The 12,609-nt window shown below is 38.9% G+C and overlaps 1 protein-coding gene across 7 annotated transcripts in view; it reads right to left on the reverse strand.

The window, feature by feature from the left end:
• The window catches only part of ccdc171 (coiled-coil domain containing 171), a 214,925-nt gene that overhangs the window by 65,800 nt on the left and 136,516 nt on the right, over positions 1–12,609 (reverse strand). The gene's annotated exons all lie outside the window — the stretch shown is intronic.

The raw sequence follows: 12,609 nt of genomic DNA on the forward strand, positions 1-12,609 counted from the left end.
GTCATTTGGAAGTTTGGTACGTGGATTGACCCAAGGCTGTTATTTCGCTTCCCTTCTGCTTGGTCCCTTAAAAGTCTGTCATTACTGTGAACTAACTGGCTTGACTTTGGACTCTAAGACTACTCTGCTGCTGATTCCAGGGCGAATTACTTGATAAGGACATTGATTAAAAAACGTTAAGTGATTTGCTGAAATTAACCTATGCAGGCAATCCCTCAAAAGTCTGGTAAAACATAAAGCCCTCTAATATATAGGGATGGCTATTCTGAATATTACTACTAAAATTACCATCCCCAAAGGTTTAAACTGCTAATATCTGGATTAAACAAAGGTCTGAATGACATCAACCTATTTATCTGGAATGGCTTAGGTTAGGAATTCATCACATGCACACCACAATGATCATGGAAGCAATCCCCAGAAATGCACCTGCTTAACACATGTACCAGGAGTGCTTGAAGGTAAGAAGAGTTTTAAGTAGTCGTCATTTCCTGTTGGGGTTTAGGCTTGTGAAGGCCCTAACACCTGTGGAAGTGTGCCCCAGACATTTGTGGAATCTACTGGATTCTAGAGTAGGGGTCCTCAAACTTTTAAAGCAGAGGGCCGGTCTACAATCTTTCAGACTGTGGAGGGGCCGAATTATCATTTGAAAAAAAAAATGAACCAATTCCTGTGCACACTGCATATGTCTTATTTGTAGTGCAAAACAACATCAACAATGAAAAAACAATACAATATTTAAAAATGAAAACAACCAACATAAACCTATCAGGATTTCAATGGGAAGTGTGGGCCTGCTTCTGGCCAATGAGATAATCAAGTTAATTAGGATTGTTGTTGTTGTGTGTCTTCAAGTCAATTCAGACTTTGGGCGAGCCTAAGTCTAAAATTATTTATTTATTCATTTACTACATTTATTTATTACATTTATATCCTGCCCTTTTCACCCCTAAGGGGACTCAGAGCAGCTTTATGTACATACAATATATTATATTATTAGCATAGCACAATATTAGCAATGTAGTTATATATTACTACATTGAACTATACCACTATACTGTAATATTATATGTAATATATAACATATAATTAATATTATTATATGGTATTATTATTAGTATTATATTGTATAGCATTATAATATTATTATCAATATTATATGTATATACAATATATTATATTATTAAAAATGATTTAAAATATTATATTATAAAACTGAGGGCAGGGGCCAGGTAAATGACCTTGGAGGGCCGCATCCGGCCCCCGGGCCTTAGTTTGGGCACCCCTGTTCTAGAGGATCCATCAAGGGTTTTCATTGGTATGAGTCGCATTTCTTTTGATGAACAGGTCAACTATTGTAATGTGGAGGTGACCACACAGTTATTGCAATTCCTCCCAAGTATCCCCTCTCACTGCACACAGCTGTTGGTATATTGTAGAACTGAGAGCTGTGAAGTAGATAGGATACAGCTTTAATATAAATGGATCTGGCTGGACAGATCCCTCTGACAGCAAAGATGCAATTGTTACTGGCCATCACTGTATCTTTTCTTCAGTGTTATTCAACACAGCCTTTTTGAGTTTTCTGAGAAACCTTGCCATCAGAACCATCTTGGGGGACATAAATAAACCTTCAAGACATGCTGCAGTATACTATTTGAAATACTTTGAGGCTAAAAGTGACTCACATCTATTATTATGACTGGAGGCACTCCTGGTCCTGCTCAGTCTATGGAGCTGTTCAGTCTGCTGTCCTGCAGCAGAAAGAATTTAACCTGCAGAGGTTTCTCAGCCTATGAAGCCACCTACTTTGTAGAAGCTACCTGGAAGACCTACACTGTGGAGTAATTTTGGCACCAAATACCTTTTTATTTTCATGGATTTAAATTCTCTCTATTTGTATGTTATTTGGTGTTTCTTTTCTATTCCGCCTTGCAATTTATAATTCTCACTAGAAATCTGGAGGGTGACATATAAACAAATAAAGGTAACTGCAACCTAAATACACCAGTAGAATCAGAACCATAGGTAAGGAGAAATGGTTTACATACATTATAGGAGACTAATGCATCTAAATCAGTACATTTCAGGCTGAGGAATGGGGAGAGATAAGCAATTACTGAAAGTTTGTGAAAATTGTCTGTGGGTCACACTTAGCTACCTCTGCTTTAGATCAACTTTGCAGTAAGTCGTAAGAACCCATATTTTTTCCCCACATACCGAGACATCAAGATGATGATCAGGATGATGACAGATGGTGGTGATTTTTGAATGTCTTAAAAGATGTCTTAAAAGGTGTTCCATGCAGTCATGCCGGCCACATGACCTTGGAGGTGTCTACGGACAATGCTGGCTCTTCGGCTTAGAAATGGAGATGAGCACCAACCCCCAGAGTCGGACATGACTGGACTTAATGTCAGGGGAAACCTTTACCTTTACCTAAAATATGTGATTTGAGTTATGCGACATTTTAAAATCTTTGTACCCAAACTGTGATTGCAAGTGATTTTATATGAGGCCCATAATCAGCTTGGCACATTGAGGTGGCTACTTTAAGAATAGGATGAGCTGATCTTGATCTCCTCTATATATGCACTATACTCGTATAACCACATTTAGAGTGCAATCCTTTGTAGCATCAGAAGGAACTCTCCTTGTTTTCAAAAGGACTTAATTACTGTTAATTCTGTATAGTACTACAATTCTGCTTTGTCATTATGTGCCTTACAGTTGACTCTGACATATGGCAGCCATTGCTAGGCAAGATTTAGTAAGAAGAGGTTTGCCAATGGCATTCTCTGAGGCTAAGCAGAACACAACTTGCCCAAGATCATTCCAGTGAATTTCCATGGCTCAGCAGGATTCAAACCCCAGGCCTACTAGTATTCTAGTCAAATCACTACACTACATCAATTTTCTTGTAGACCTATAGAAATACAGATAAAATATTTTTGCAGTATTCAACCAAACAATGCTATCTTAAAATGAATAAGAAATAAGAACAGTGCAAAATTTCACCAACTAACTTTCCCCGTGCACCAAAATAGATTTGTGTGCCTCTCTAGATCCTCCAGTGCAATTTTATAATATGCTTCTGGCCCAAGTATAGTTAAAATATAGGGTTCAGGTATCTACAGGGTGTCTTGGAACATATTTCCTGTGGATACAGGGGTCATACTCTATATACATATATAACCATAGGGAATGGATTGCCCCATAAAAATTTCATTTGGAATGTCCTGGTATTTTACAGCAACAAGAAGTTCAGTATCTGAAAAATACCCAAGCATATTAAAACAAAAAACGCTAAATCCAAACTTAGTTGGATGAAAGATTAATTTGATCCAGGCCCTTTAAGCAAACATGAAGCATGATGCCAAAGCTATTCTGTATTTGTGGGATGTGTGCAATAATATGTCCCTTATGAACAGACTGCAGTGACCTTGGGCTGGAAGTGAACCCATGTCTGGAGAAAATAATGGCTAACACATTAACTAATTTCACAGCACTCCACGCAAGGATGTTTCCTTACTTAAGGCAAAGTATGCACATGGACATAGATTTGTTTTTGTTTTGTTTTATTTATTTTTTTAAAAGAAAGCTTCAAACTTCCCGAAAAATGAAGACAGACGGGCTCTGGCATTAGTTACTTAGATACGCCTAAGCTAAAAACAGTTAAACACATGGATATGACATTCTGCAATGTCTTATCTTTAGTTTGTCAAGGTTTTTAAATCCCTCTTGAGCTGGAGTACCATTTTTAGCATGGCTAGGTCAGAATGACACTGAACAATATGAGTGATGACACACTAGACAGCTATATGGACAGAGATGTCATCAGTAAGCCAGCTGTGCTAACACCTGTATGTCCTGCACAATTGATCTTTAGGAACATGCATTTTTTAAAAGTCAGGTTATTCAGGGATCAAAACAACAACACAGATTTGCAAAATAATTAAATAGATGGTAAGAGGAATTATTTGAAGGAAACAGTGAAGTTCAAAATAATTTTTAATACCCCAGTTTTCTTCAATGTAATGATACCAAGATCTGATTCAAAACAAAAATGGCACAAGATATTTTTCAAAGGACCTTCTTTTTGGAAAACAAACAAGATGCTTTTGAAACATTTAAAAATCTTTGTCGTTCTCCTGTTGACATCTTTGCGTGTGCCTACTGGTCCGTTTCGCTCATGGCAGGTGCCAGGTTGATAGACAAAAGCCAAGAATAGCTACAGTCCACAGAAAAACACCGTCACATTCCTGTCACTATCCTGCCAGTGCACTTGAGGACAGTGTATTCTATGTTTCCCACTCAGAACAAAAGACACATCACAACTTTCAAAAATGGGGAAGGATAGATTTTGATACTGGGGGCTTGTGTAACAAGCCAGCAAAAAGCAAGGACTATTGAGATGCAAGAGAGTCCATTCAAACAAAATTAAATTCCCTGGCTGTTTTACTTTTTAAAATCTGAAAAGGCTGTAGAGTAGATGTCCTAGTTCCTAGACATCATATATCCAAACCTCCTGACTTATTTCTACTCTGAGTGAATGATTCAAACTATCAGTATTACTCCAAGGCGCATAAGGTGCAGCTAGTATGAAGTGCAGCAACCAGACTGCTAAAAGGGACACCATACTGAAACTACAAAAATATCAGTTTTAAAGGAATTGCACTGGCCAATGACATATGTCTGGTCTGGATGTAAAGTAATGACATTCAAAACTCCAAATGGTTTCAGAGCTCAGTATTTGATGAATGGCTTCTAGTGGGTATGGGGGGCATTCTTCCACATGGCGTGGGGAACTGGGCCATTTTAGGTCCTCAAAGGTTTTGTTTAAAAACAGAATGTGCAAATGAAGGTGCATTTCCCATTGCAAAAAGTATCTCTTGGGTCTAAAATGGTCCAGAGGTGCCGGTGCCCCTGCCTTCTGACTGTTGACCAACCCTGGTCAACATCAATCCAACATATGCTCCAGGAAACAAGTTCCTCAAATATACTACACCAGGAGAGAAAATAGAACATAGCTAGTCATCCTCATGTTATGTTTTCTATATAAACACATACAAATAGATACATTGGATGAGCCCAAAAGCCCACCCAGTCCATCATTCTGTTTCTTCTATGACTTACTAGATGCTTGCTATATACCAAGCACTATTTAAATCTATTTAGGCAATTTTACATCACTTTCTTGGGTTTTTTAAATTACAATTTATTGCAAATATAAAAGTAAAATATTGAGAAAAGAAAGGGAAGAAAAAAGGAAAAGGGAGGGAAAATACATAGCATATCTTGGGAGATAGTTGCAAATGGCTATCTATATACATTAATATACATTATTATAATACACATTAATAATAGCAGAGTGAATGTCCAAATAAAATCTGCTTTATATACTGTAGATAACTGTAATCATGAGCCAACAATGTGATGCAGCAGCTTAAAAGGCCAATAGGATTTTGGCCTGCATAAATAGGAATATAGTGTCTAGATCCAGGGAAATGATGCCACCCCTCTATTCTGCCTTGGTCAGACCAGACCTGGAATACTGTGTCCAAATCTGGGTACCACAACTGAAATGAGATGTTGACAAGCTGGAAGGTGTCCAGAGGAGGGCAACTAAAATGATTAAGGGTCTGGAGAACAAGCCCTACGAGGAATGGCTGAAAAAGCTGGGCATGTTTAGCCTGCAGAAGAGAAGGCTGAGATGAGACATGATAGCTATGTATAAATATGTGAGGGAAAGTCATAGGGAGGAGGGAACAAGCTTGTTTTCTGCTGCCCTGGAGACTGGGATGCGGAACAATGGCTTTAAACTACAGGAAAGGAGATTCCACCTGAACATTAGGAAGAACTTCCTAACTGTGAGAGCTGTTTGGCACTGGAACTCTCTCCCCCAGAGTGTTGTGGAGGCTCCTTCTTTGGAGGCTTTTAAGCAGAGGTTGGATGGCCGTCTGTCGGGGGTGCTTTGAATGTGATTTCCTGCTTCTTGGCAGGGGGTTGGACTGGGTGGCCCATGAGGTCTCTTCCAACTCTATGATTCTATGATCATCTGTCAATCAGTGTTTGCAAATCTCTAGTGAACAACAAAAAGATTAGAGGTATTATTTTTCAAGCTTTTTCAATAAGTATCTGCTGCAGTATCTTCCTCAAGTGTACATTGTTGTTGTGTGCCTTCAAGTTGTTTCTGGTTGATGGCAACCCTAAAACAAACCAATGATGGGGTTTCTTGTCAATATTTGTTAAAAGGGAGTTTGCCTTTGTCTTCCTCTGAAGCTGAGAGTGTGTGACTTGTCCAAGGTCGCCCAGTGGGTTTCCATGGCTATCTGTGTGTGTGGGGGGGGGGGGGGCTTTGACTACAATTTTCCTGCTTCTTGGCAGGGGGTTGGACTAGATGGCCCATGAGGTCTCTTCCAACTCTATGATTCTGTGAGTAGGAATTCAAATCCTGGTCTCTAGAGTCCAATGCTTAAGCATGTTGGCTCCCACAAGTGTACATACACACTAAGTAAGCATACATTTAATAAGTCTGCATCACACATGCATACATACACATAACAATCACAGAGGTGTTCTAATTTGCCTCCTGATCAGGTCATTTTAGAAGGAAACTACTTTGGACAGAAGAGAGAATGGGAACAGATGAAACTTGCATGTTCCTAGGAATATTGAGGAGCTAGAAAAGCAAAGTTTTCTTTAATGCAGTGAGGCAAATATGCATTATGCCTGGGGAACAGAAGTATGAATAGGATAATATAATAATGGGATATAATAATAGTAACAGAATATGATGATAATAATATGGCAATAGAATAATAGTATAAAATAATCAGTTTCATGGCATAGGATAGGAAGATGAGAGGAGAATCCCAATGTGTCCTGTACCTTTAAGGAGCAAAAGCAGCAGGACGAAAGCCCTCTTCCTTCCCTCCCTCCCACCCTCCCTTGCTCTGGCTCCAGGAGCCAATCAGAAGCCTCTGGGAAGCAAGGCAGCATGGCCAGGAGGGAGACGGAAGGAAGGAAGAAACGGCAGCGCAGCAGCAGCCACGGAAGGTTCTTCAAGCCTCGGCTGGGGGACAGGCAAGGAAAGGCAAGGCAGGGAGGGAGGCACAGAAAGCAAGCACTTTCCCTCCCTCCCTCCGGTGTATGAATGAGTGCTGCTTTAGCCCTGCAGCCATGCTTCCCAATGGAACTCTGCTGCAGCCTTAATTGCTAGGTCTTACTTTCAGGGGAGGCCTTATATTTGGCAATCCCCCCAAACCCCTGCTAGGTCTTATTCTTTGGGGAAGTCTTATTTTCGGGGAAACACGGTACAATGTCTAAGCCTAGAACCTTTTACTACTTAATAGGAATTTTCTGAGACTTCTGTTTTCGTTAACTGACACCAAGTTGACTTTGCCTTATGGTGACCTTACAAATGAGAGACCTTCAAGTCACCCTGTAATCAACTCCTCTGCTCGGGTCTTGAGGACTCAGGGCCATGACTTCCTTCTTTGGGTTCATTCATCTGGATGCAGTATTTCTCTTTTCCTACTGCCTTCTACCTTTCCGAGCATTATTGTTTACCAAGCCTCTAGGGAGCCATGCTTTCTCATACTATGTCCAAAGAACGACAATCTCAATTAAGTCATCTTGGCTTCTGAAGAGAGTTCAGGCTTGATTTGTTCTAGGACCCATTTATTTGCTTTCTTAGCAGTCCACAGTATTTGTAGAACTCTCTTCCAGCACCACATTTCAAATTAGTTGATGTTCTTCCTATCAGCTTTCTTCCCTTTCCAGCTTTCACAATCATACACAGAAATTGGAAATATGATGTGTGGACATTACAATCCTAACTTGAGTATTCAATGATACTGTATATTGTTCTTGTCTAGTTCCTTCATAACTACCTTTCCAAGTCATTGTCTACTGCTGATTTTTTTTAAACTACATTTTTCCTCCTGATTAATGGATAAACTAAGGTAAATCCTAAACTATTTCAATGCCTCCGTTGCCTACTTTAAAGATGTTGTCATTATTGTCTTTCCTTCATGTTCAGTTGTAAACCTGCCTTTGCGCATTCTTCCTTGACTTTCTTAGCAATAATTTTAAGTCTTTGCTGTTTTCTTCCAGCAGTATGATGTCATGTGCACATTTTAAATTTTTCATGTTCTTTCCTGAAAGTTTCCTACATTCTTCCTCCAAGTCTAATCCTGATTCATATATGATACTTTAAGTGTGCATGTTAAACAAATGGGGTGATAAAATGCAGAGATTTCTGACCCCTTTGCCAATTGGAAACTAGTCAACCACTATATCTCCAATGGCTCCCAAACATGTACTGTTGCAACTTGGGCACCATGCAGGACATGAAAGTAAATTTTTGTGGAAATTGTAATTATTTCTGAAGCTCTTGGTAGAAGAGGAAGTTTCAGAAAGTAACTTCTTTCTTAAGAAAGCCACAAATGAATACAACTTCATGATAGATTAGTTGCAACCCAGGAGTTCAATACTAAATAACTTTAGGTCATTGAAAGAGCTCTTCATAAAGCTCTTTCTATGGTCACTTTCTACCTTTGAGGAAAGACTGGAGATGAGTCATGCATTGTCCTATCGTCCAACACATTTAGACTTGACTACACATTACACTCCAACATAGAGAAAGAAATCCAGAGCCTGAGTGTTGAAAATGTTAAAGGCATTTGACAGCTAATGTCACCAAGCAACTGAGAAGTGATCGAAATTAGGTGAGCAAGTAGCAACTAGTCCAGCAGCACCTCCTTCTCTCAAAATGCTAATTCAAGGCAATAATCTCCAGCTGTTTTAGAATCACAGCCTTTCAGGAGTGAGTTTCTGATTTCTCAGCCTTCAGAATTCACTTTTGATGTGATAGATATAATGTACAGCTGGTTCAAAAGTCTAGCAGCATCCGTTCTTCTGAGGGCACAGCTAATGGCATATTTACAGGAATGATGGGGGGTGTCCAAACTAGCTCATGAACACCCAAGGACACAAAATTGACATCTATAAGTTAATTAATGACCAATAAAACAAATTCAGATTGGAAGCTATTGACTAGGAGTATGAAAGGTTAGTAAAGCCAAATAAAAACATTAGAAAGCAGAGGTACTTTAACGGCGGGTCAGGCAGAAGATAACATGGTACATGTTACAACGGCTGTGAAGGTGGAAGAAGGTTGCAACAGATTGAGAGGCCATTGTCCTCATGTTAACCATGCCACTGGTTGGGAACCTTACTCGGTAAAAACTGTGTGTTGATCAGCTGTGCACCAATCTACACACATTTTAAAAAACTCACGTACATATGTCTTCCAAGAAACATAAAAACATTGGGAGGCCATCATACTCAGACAACGAAGGATCGCCAAAGTAAGTAACGCAATAAATATTAGGATTCATATTAACTAACAATGTTACTGACACACCTTCGGAGCAAAATCTCTCTCCCCTACACACTGTGATATAGGAGGGGAATTCTCTAATTGTTCTAAAGCCAGGGCTTAATTCCTAAAAAAAGTGCCAAGGCTCAGAAGCTGAAAGCTAACTGAATATGATGCTATGTGCACTGGAACCTCAGCTGCTTAATCTGATTGAATGTTTACTTATTCAGGAAGGAAGAAAGATGTTCTTCAAATATACATAGAGCAAAGGTGGCTGCTCTCGGGGTTCAGAAAATATTGTTTAAACCTAGAACAGTTCTCTTGTTTTTATAGTTTCAGACAGGTTCATGCTTTTAAGCTTTCAGCATGTGCTATGTAGTTGTTCTAAGATCTACTTTAAGTTCCCACCAAGGAAACAACAACAACAACAGAATTCTAGGCAAAGGAGAAAGCAAGCATTAGGGTTAAGAAGAGAAGGAAGCCAAAATAAAAGTCTGAAAACCTTCCTTCAGCACAAATTTCAGCAAAAACATAAAACAGAGTCATTTTCTTTGAATTATTATATCATCAAAATCATATCTCAGAAATGATAGACTAAATAACAGCATGATGCCTGTGTATGTCATGGGATTTCTTTCCCTTCTCCTCCCATCCTCTCCCCTTAAGCGATACCTAAAACCTTGTCCAAAGAGTTTTCAAAACTTTGAGAATATTTCCTAGGCACTTATAAGTTAAAGTAGATTCTGCTTTTACTGTTGCACAAGTTGCATCAAGGGCTGAATACAACCTCATGCCGACAACAATTTTGCCACATACCTGTGAATAGTGCATAGTCAAAATCTTCCCTAATGCTTTTCAGGATGATACAGATGACCAACTACACTAGATGGTCACTTAAGCTCCTCTGTTGGTTTAAAGTAGGTTCTATAATCAGAAATCTGTTGCTCCTATCCCGGCAATCAGGCAGTGAAAAACAGGAGCAATATTTGCAAACAATTCAGCCGTGCTAACTAGATGCATTTTTCACTGTGGTTTCATTGACTCATTTCAGAAAAGGGGCAAAATAGATATTATCTGCATTGAAAACTATTTTACAGTAAATGCTGGCATGTTTCCACAATGTAAGGTCTTAAGAGTAAACTCCAGTCTTTCTACACTTTTGTGGCACTGCTCACCTACTGCTGTGTATATATACAAAAAGGCATAGTATGCATTAATATTTTAGGTCAACACTTACCTTTCTGGCCTGATTTTCCAGACTGCTCACAAGAAAGTAACTACCAAATATAATATTTATTTCATCTATTTCATAAAAGGAACCACATCCTAGATTCTGTGTGCTCTGGTAAGTAATTTAAAATACAATCCACCAAACCAGGAAAACACAAGAAAACCTGCAAAGAATATTCTTATTTGACTGTAAAACATCAGGGTCTAGTTCCAACTAGAACAGTCTCATTGACTCAGTGAAATTTGTTCAGCTGTTCACTTACCTTTCAGTAATTGATTCAATGGCTCTATTTTAGTTGGGTGCACAACTAAGATGCAGGTGGTACAGCCCAGTTTCCTTGTGTCAAGGATGCTCACAACAAAAATTTAAGAAGCTTGATACTTACAAACATTCATCCAATTTAAAAATAAACCCAAAACAACAAAGCACTACAGACATGGAAAAATTATTTTTAAAAATAACTATCGAAAAGGAGGGGGAATTAAAGCAATGTTAGTGTGGATAGTCACAAACACACACAAGCAGAAATGAGAAACAAAGCATAAAACAAATTCTGCTGATCTCCATCTAAAGCTAACACTGTTCCCCCTGATTTCCCCGGTTACACTCCATGCAATATGTCGGTCACATGACCTTGGAGGTGTCTACAGACAACGCCGGCTCTTCAGCTTAGAAATTGAGATGAGCACCAACCCCCAGAGTCGAACACGAGTAGACTTAATGTCAAGGGAATACCCTTACCTTTACCTATAGACATACAGGCAATCCCTGAGTTACAAACTTCTGATTTAGAAATGACTCATACGTACAAACAGGAATGAAACAACAAAAAGTTAGAGAAATCTACCACTCGGAAGATAAATTCACTCCTGATAGAGTTATCAGCAGGAAAAGGTGCCTCAACCAAAGCTTTATCACCAATCCTTTTTTCCACAACAAACCGCTTTTTTTCCAAATTCAATTAGCATAAGGACAGAAAGTGAAGTGAAATCTTTTGAACAGGGACACCGCAAAACAAATGCTACAGGGGTGTTAACCCTTCCCCATGCTATCCAAAGATAGAAAGATAGATAAATAGATAGACAGATAGACAGACAGAAATTATGGAGTTACATTTAGAAAAAGGACCTGTTCCAACTTATGTACAAATTCAGCTTAACAAACCTACAGAACCTATCTTGTTCGTAACCTGGGGACTACCTGTATACAGTAGGAACCATGTATCTGCAGGACCAGTATATGCCCTCTCATTTATCCACTTCCATATGGCCTCTCTAAGCATTTTCTAGATCATCCAGCACAAGTCTATAGTATTATAGGGTCAGAAATCCCTCATTTCAGTAGGGGTTGCCATTAGCTGCAGTTTCATGTATCTACACAAAAGATAGGAAAATATCTTCCCCCATGGATACAGGAGTACATATTAAGTATCTGCACAAGGCAGCTATTTTTCTATAATGAACTGCCCAATTGATGAAGTCAATGAAAACTCTATTAAATGTGTGTTTGTTGAGGATGATTCAATAATTGAGCAAGTGATCTAGACACTCTAGTGTTGCTGACAGGTTACTCAAATGGCTGTTGGTGATGAATGTTCAAACATTTTCAGTCTGAAATAGTTTGCAGAAAAAATTAATCTGTGAATGTGACACAACGTCAATTTGTGACAAGTTTTGTTGTAACCATAGAAGAAAATAAGCAAAAAAACAAAAACAAAAACACGTGTGCAAAACAAAGTGAACCTGAAACTCATTTTTCTAATCAGATATCCTGTACATTAAATCAAGAAATTAAAACGAGTAAATAAAACTTTTAAAATTTCAGGGGCACTGTCTCAAAGGAAGGACTGTAAAACATAATTTTTATATTAACTCTTCATATTTCATAACAGTGCTCCATGCAGTCATGCCGGCCACATGACCTTGGAGGAGTCTACAGACAACGCTGGCTCTTTGGCTTAGAAATTGAGATGAACGCCAACCCCCAGAGCTGG

The sequence above is a fragment of the Anolis carolinensis genome, chromosome 2 (assembly GCF_035594765.1).
Source record: "Anolis carolinensis isolate JA03-04 chromosome 2, rAnoCar3.1.pri, whole genome shotgun sequence".
NCBI lineage: Eukaryota > Metazoa > Chordata > Lepidosauria > Squamata > Dactyloidae > Anolis > Anolis carolinensis.